Source organism: Apium graveolens, chromosome 3, assembly GCF_009905375.1.
Source record: "Apium graveolens cultivar Ventura chromosome 3, ASM990537v1, whole genome shotgun sequence".
Classification (NCBI taxonomy): Eukaryota; Viridiplantae; Streptophyta; class Magnoliopsida; order Apiales; family Apiaceae; genus Apium; species Apium graveolens.
Window position 1 is genome coordinate 92,219,527 of NC_133649.1, and position 7,880 is coordinate 92,227,406.

A 7,880-nucleotide genomic window follows, 5' to 3' on the forward strand; every position below is an offset into this window, starting at 1 on the left:
GGCCTTTAATGGCTGCTCTCGTGTTTCGTGACTCAATCTGCCTTTACGAGATGCCTACGTATCTCTGTGAATTAGAGAATCAAGCCAAAAAACGTAGTTCTGATTTGTGGGGGTGAGACCCCTTATATAGATGTGGGAGTCCTTGAATTGGACTTGGTATAGGAGACTTGGTGGACAAGCCTCTGAATTAGGATAGACTTAGGAGTCCTAGGAAGTAGGAAGCTGATTCCTTATCCTTTTAGGTCCCCTTGAGGCTAATCTATAAGGATTTATATCCTTATCGGGACTCTTCTCAATAGCTGATTTTTCCCTTATTAATTAATTACGAAATTAATTAATAATTAGGGCTTTTGGGCCTTTTTTATTCCATCAGGCCTGATCTGGCCCATCAGGCTTAACCTTTCTGGTCTGAGTTTCATATATCTTTTTATTGGGCCTAGCAGCCCACAACTTGTACAATTAATGCAGTATTTAATTATACAATCATAATTTATTTATCCCTATCACCGTTATACTGTTGTTGTGATGTATATATGTATATGCATTATCTTGCGGTAGATGCATGTTGGTTAATTAGCAAATGTTGCGATATATTGTAGCATGTTATATGGTACATATGCATGCCTGTTTCGTATTCTTGCCATATATATCTGTTGGTTCAGTTGATAATACCTATGCTAGAGGATAGCAGTATTTTGCATATACCCTTATTATAAGGACCCAAAAGGTGAAAACATTTTCTAAAACCGGGAGTCGAGGATCCCGAGTAGATTTTGTATATATGTATATATATATATATATAATTATATATATATGGTTATAGTTTTCAAAACTATTAATCGAATAAGGGTTATTCGATAACTTTATATTATTTATTGAATATTATTTTAAATATTATTCGAAGGCTTATGACTCCTTTAGAGTATTATTGAATATTACTTGGATATTCATTCGAGGATGTATGACTCCTTTATTTTATGAATATTATTTATAGTATTCATTTGAGGTATTATGACTCCTCTTATTACTTAATAGTATTCTTTATTGTATTAAAGAATAAGGTGTCGATAATCAAACTTATTTTTGATTATTCAAATAAAGATATTACTTTCGTATAAATATATCTTTGATTATTTGCTATTCATTTCAAGTATAAGTTTTCCAACTTCTACCTCAATTATTCTTTATGGGAATATTATTTAAATAATAATATTCAGATATTTCTTTCATATCGGGACTGATTTATTTTAATAAATCAGTATTACTCCAAACATTCTTAAAAATGTTTTCGAGTCATCAAAATGAATTTAAAAAGGGTAGAGCGGATCCCAAAACTTGTTTTCAAATTCAAGATCTTCCATTTTAAGGGGACTTGAATACTCGCTCAAAAATCTAGGGGATCCGGCTCTATGGTGTATTTTATATTCGCAACAAGGTTGCAGTTTTGGTAAATGAATTGATTACTTACCCAACGTTCGGGAAGTAAGTCCATCTATTGAGTCGGCATAAGCAACATGGGCTCAGTGGGCGTCCATGATAGTATAAGTGGCTCAGTGGGAGTCCATTAAATGCATAAGTGGCTGAGTGGCAGTCCATCATAAGGTCCTATTGTGGCCAGGGTGATGACCAGTGGGGAATTCGTCCATCTACTAGTAGAAAAGATTACTTATGTAACACCCCCAGATCCGGGGTCGGGGATCCGGGTTGTCACGGTCTTTCTTTCCACAATATCACTTCACTTAATTAATAATAATAACCTTATGCTGTGACCCCACACTAACACACACCACAACCCGTTATAGTCTCAGAGATGAAATTGAAATAAGTACAAGTCTTTGAGTCCACAATTTAAAAGTTATTACAACCCAAAACGATTACTTGATAAATTTACAGTTAATTGCCATTATCTGCCAAAAGTTATAATTATACATAATTGATTCTCAAAAGTAGATGGTCTGATCTACAATAGATCTACCTCTGCAGCTATAGCAGCTACAACATCATCGGGAAGACGCGGGACGCTTCCCACGCGCTTGCGCTGGGTCTGCTGGAGTCTGGTCATCTTTCCTAACTGTTGTTGTGTGATGAAGAAATAAAGCAAGAGTGAGCCTTACAGCTCGTAAGATAATATATAGTGATAACAATAATATAAGTATCTAAATGGATACTTACTAAAATCTTTTATCAAGTGTAAGATAATTACTTACTAGATATAAGTAAAAACAAGGAATGAAGTTACCAAATACTTCACTACACTTATATCATCTATAAAGCTACTTGAACTACCACTGTTCAAAGTATAAAGAGTTTTCAACAGTTCATCACATAGATGAGACTACAAAATAAGATTTGAATAGATTAAATCGTTGAAATATTATTAAAGGAAATGAAGTCATGATAAACTTCATTAAGTTCTGATATATATATATATATCCACATATACATCTTCTTTATACAATTTCCTGAAAACCTCTGTCATGTAAAGTATGAACAGAGTTGCAATATCCAATAAATTTGGAAAGGAAAAGAATTTTGGCATAAACCAGATATCTTGCTGATCAGGCAAAGATACCCATAAGTAACCTTTTCTACTAGTAGATGGACGAATTCCCCACTGGTCATCACCCTGGTCGCAATAGGACCTTATGCTGGACTGCCACTCAGCCACTTATGCATTTGATGGACTCCCACTGAGCCACTTACACTATCATGGACGCCCACTGAGCCCATGTTGCTTATGCCGACTCAATAGATGGACTTACTTCCCGAACATTGGGTAAGTAATCAATTCATTTACCAAAACTGCAACCTTGTTGCGAATATAAAATACACCATAGAGCCGGATCCCTCAGGTTTTGAGCGAGTATTTAAATCCCCTTAAAAAGGAAGATCTTAAATATAAAAATGAGTTTTGGGATCCGCTCTAACTTTTAAAAATCATTTTGAAGACTCGAAAACACTTTATAGAGTGTTGGGAGTAAAGCTGATATAATGAAGTAAATCAGTCCCCAGAATATTTAAAAAAAAATGACTGAATATTATTATTTAAATAATATTCCCATAAAGAATAATCTTTATAAAAATAATTAAAGTAGAAGTATTAAAACTTATACTTGAAACGAGTATTAAATAACCAAAGATATACTTATATGAAAGTACTATCTTTATTTGAATAATCGAAAATAAGTTTGATTATTGACACCTTATTCTTTAATAAAATAAAGAATATACCTCAGCAAATAATCGGAGTCATAGATCCTCAAATGAATATTCAAATAATATTCATTAAATAATATAAACTGAGTCATAAGCCCTCGAATGAATATTCAAATAATATTCAATAAATAATATAAAAGAGTCATAAGCCCTCGAATGAATATTCAAAATAATATTCAATAAATAATATAAAAGAGTCATAAGCCCTCGAATGAATATTCAAATAATATTCAGATAAATAAATAAAAGGAGTCATAAGTCCCCGAATGAATATTCAAAATAATATTCATTAATAAAATAAAAGGAGTCATAAGTCCTCGAATGAATATTCAAAATAATATTCATTTAATATAAAGGAGTCATACGCCTTCGAATAATATTCGAAATAATATTCAATAATAAAATAAAGTTAAAGTTATCGAATAAACCTTATTCGATTAATAGTTTTGAAAACTATGACCATATATATATATATAAGTATATATATATATATCCATATATACAAAATCTACTCGGGATCCTCGACTCCCGGTTTTAGAAAATGTTTTCACCTTTGGGTCCCTGTACTAAGGGTATATGCAAATTACCGCTATCCTCTAGCATAGGTATTATCAACTGAATCAACAGATATATAAATGGAAAGAATGCGAAACAGGCATGCATATATATATACCATAGCAGCATGCTTCAATATATTGCATCATTTGCTAATTAACCAACATGCATCTATCGCAAGATAATGCAAATACATATATTCATCACAACAACAGTTATAACGGGTAGAAAACTTGCCTGAGCGACTTGGGGTGATAAAAGGCTCGGGACGAGTCTGGTAACCTATAAACAACAAGTAAGTTGGAATTAAACCAAAATCACTTGTAAATCTATACTTTAACTAACTTAGACTCTAACGCTTGTTTTGCGCTCACTGATTCGCTTAAGTCACTCGGGTACCCTCGGCTCCACCATTTTTAATAATTTAACCTTTACGAGTTTTAAAAGCGATTCCTTCGCGAGTGTCTTACCAACTGCCTAACACACTTACCATAAATGTTTCATACATTAATTAACCCTTTTTGGTCTTTAACCTATGTTTCAAAGTAAGGCGAGGGAAAAAGTTTCGTTCGCGAAATGCCGTTACTTGAAACGGTCGTTTCTCCTAAACCGTGCATCGGAATCGAACGAACTACATATCAAAACGAAGCTCGTAACATGAGCTATCTAAACATGGCAGTGGTCATATTCTATCAGGGGGTTCTCGGGTCCTAATGCTATGCACAAAAACAGTCCAAAGAAAATCGGACGTTACGACGGCTATGTTTACGCGATTTCCAATATTTTAAACCATTCAAAACCCTCCCAATTCAACCTCAAATCCAACATACAACCAACATCCATCCTTATCACATCATAACAACCCCAACCAATTCAATTTAATCATTTATACTTATGCCTAAGCTTAATTTAACCATACTTAAGTTCTTTTCATCAAAACCTCAACATTTACCATTCCATTTCACTACCATTTCAAATCCCAAACTCTAATCACAACAACAAGCTACAATATCATCCTACTAATCAAAATCATCTTATAATATATAGGAATCTAGGGTTTGGAGATGGTATACCTTCCTTGAAGTGGTGGGAGGAGCTAGGAAGCCTTAAGAAGCTTTGAGAAGTCTTAGGAAAGCTTGGATCTTCAAGAAAAACAAGAAAAACTTCAAGTTAAAAACTTGAAAACACTATTCATAGTCTTCTTCTTTGATTAAATGAAGAAGATTGAGAAGGAATTAATGGCTTAAACTCATGATATAGCCCTAACTAAGCATGAAGATGGTTAGGGAATTATCTTACCAATTTAGGAAGCTTGGATCTTTGATTTTGAATTTTTCTTGCCTTTTGAATAGTGAAAAGCCGTGAGCAATGAAGAACTAATGCCTTGGTTCTTTTTGATTTTTGATGAAGAATGAATTTACTTGGCTTGGTTGCTTGGTTTTTGTATTTGATTTAGTCAATTACCTTTTTGCCCTTGAATTTGTGTGGTTACAAAGCCACCACACCTCCTTCCTTCCCATGTCATGCTTATGTCATCCTCATGATGTCATCCTCCCTTCCTTGTCCTCTTTCTATTGGTTGGATGACATCATTCCCACTAATCCTTTTGATTAACTTCCTAATCGTTTGCCTAATGACCGCTGATCTGTTATACGGTTCGCTTAACTTTCGTTCTCGTTTATCGTTTGAAGGATCATACCCGGGATCTTATTACTTAGGTTCCCTTAACCTTTCTCAATACATTATATTCCTTTTTATGATCCTCTATTATAATCCTTTAATTTAAATCCTTTTTATCCTGTTACCTTATACTCAATTCTCTCCGTATCTTGTGGATTTCCGGGAAAAACCAAAGTGTTCGGAATTGGATTCTGACGATCTTTACATACACTTATATACTACATAGAGTACTAATAATATCCCAGAATATCCATAACAGAACCCCTACATAGTGTGGCGTGAAAAGTTTCTTCATTCAGCTAAAACACTATTCACAAGGGTTACAAAAAGTTGAAAATTTTGGGGTTATTACAGTCTCCCCTCCTTAAAAGGATTCCGTCCCGGAATCAAACAGAAAACAAATGGGGGTACTTTTCTAGCATTGTGCTCTCTAGTTCCCAAGTTGATTCTTCCACATTATGATTCTGCCATAGTACTCTGACTAGCTTGATCACTTTGTTCCGAAGCACCTGCTCCTTCTTATCCATAATCCTTACTGGCTTCTCCACGTAAGTTAGATCTGGCTGCATATCCACCTGCTCGTACTCCACTATGTGCCTGGCATCCCGATGATACCTCCTTAGCATTGACACATGGAACACATTATGAACTTGTTGCAAATTAGGGGGTAGGGCTAGCTCGTAAGCTAACTTTCCAATCCGTCTTAATATCTCAAAAGGTCCAATGTATCTTGGGCTTAGTTTTCCTTTCTTTCCGAACCTCATTAATCCCTTCCAAGGGGATACTTTCAACAGTACTAAGTCCCCTGCTTCATATTCCTTGTCCTTTCGGGCTAGGTCTGCATATTTCTTCTGTCTGTCTTGGGCTGCTACAAGTCGCCCTCTGATAAGATCCACTATATCTTTGGTCCTTTGGACCACTTCGGGTCCGAGCATCTTCCGCTCTCCTACTTCATCCCAGTATAAGGGAGATCGACACCTTCTTCCGTACAGGGCCTCATAAGGCGGCATTCCGATGCTAGCATGAAAGCTATTGTTATAAGAAAACTCGATCAACGGCAAGTGATCATCCCAACTTCCTTTAAGGTCTATTGCACAGACTCTCAACATATCCTCTAGTGTCTGGATGGTCCTTTCACTCTGTCCATCCGTCTGGGGATGGTACGCGGTACTCATATTTAACTTGGTCCCCGCACATTCCTGAAAGCTCCTCCAAAATCTGGAGTTGAACTTGGGGTCTCGGTCTGAGACAATGGACGCTGGGACTCCATGTCGCGTCACTATTTCCTTAAGGTAAATGTCCACCAGTCTATCGACTGTGTATCTCTCATTAATAGGAATGAAATGAGCTGACTTTGTCAGTCGGTCTATAATTACACAAATGGCGTCGTGATTGGCTTTCGTCCTTGGCAAGCCTACAACAAAATCCATCGCTATTTGTTCCCATTTCCATTCGGGAATCTCCAGGGGTCGTAAGAGTCCACTGGGTCTTTGGTGCTCTGCCTTTACCCTTTGGCAAGTCAAACATTTGTTTACCCATTCTGCTACGTCCCTCTTCATGTTGGGCCACCAGTAATATTCCTTCAAATCCCTATACATCTTGGTACTCCCCGGGTGAATGGAATACCTTGAACTATGGCTTTCATCCAAAATCTCATCTTTAAGCTCTTGAACATTTGGAACCCAAATCCGGTAGGAGTACCTCATTATCCCTTTATCATCTTTCTCAGTATGGATCTCCTCTCCAGTCATTGACTCTCTGCCTTCATTCATTATTTTCTCTTGGCACAATCTGATCTTTTCCAATAACTCTGGCTGCATTGAGATCTCAAAAAGCTTTTCAGTTCCGGTTCCGGTTACCTTTACTTCTATTTCCATTTTCTCAAAATCCCTTATCAATTCTTCCGAAGTCGTTATCATTCTGAGTCTTTCCTTTCTACTAAGGGCATCAGCCACCACATTGGCTTTCCCTGGATGATAGAGAATCTCACAATCATAGTCCTTGATTAGTTCTAACCATCTCCTCTGGCGCATGTTGAGCTCTTTCTGCGTAAATATGTACTTGAGGCTCTTATGGTCTGTGAAAATCTCGCACTTCTCTCCATACAAGTAGTGCCTCCAAATTTTTAAGGCGAATACTATTGCCGCGAGCTCAAGGTCATGAGTAGGATATCTAATCTCGTATTCCTTCAGTTGTCTCGACGCATACGCAATCACTTTACCGTGCTGCATAAGCACACATCCTAATCCTTTGTGCGACGCGTCACTATATATCACAAAATCCCCTTTTCCGTCCGGCAATGCCAACACCGGAGCCGTTATCAACCTTTTCTTTAATTCTTGAAAACTGTTCTCACATTTCTGCGTCCATTCAAACTTCTCTGTCTTACGAGTAAGTCGTGTCAAAGGGGCTGCGATCTTCGCAAAATC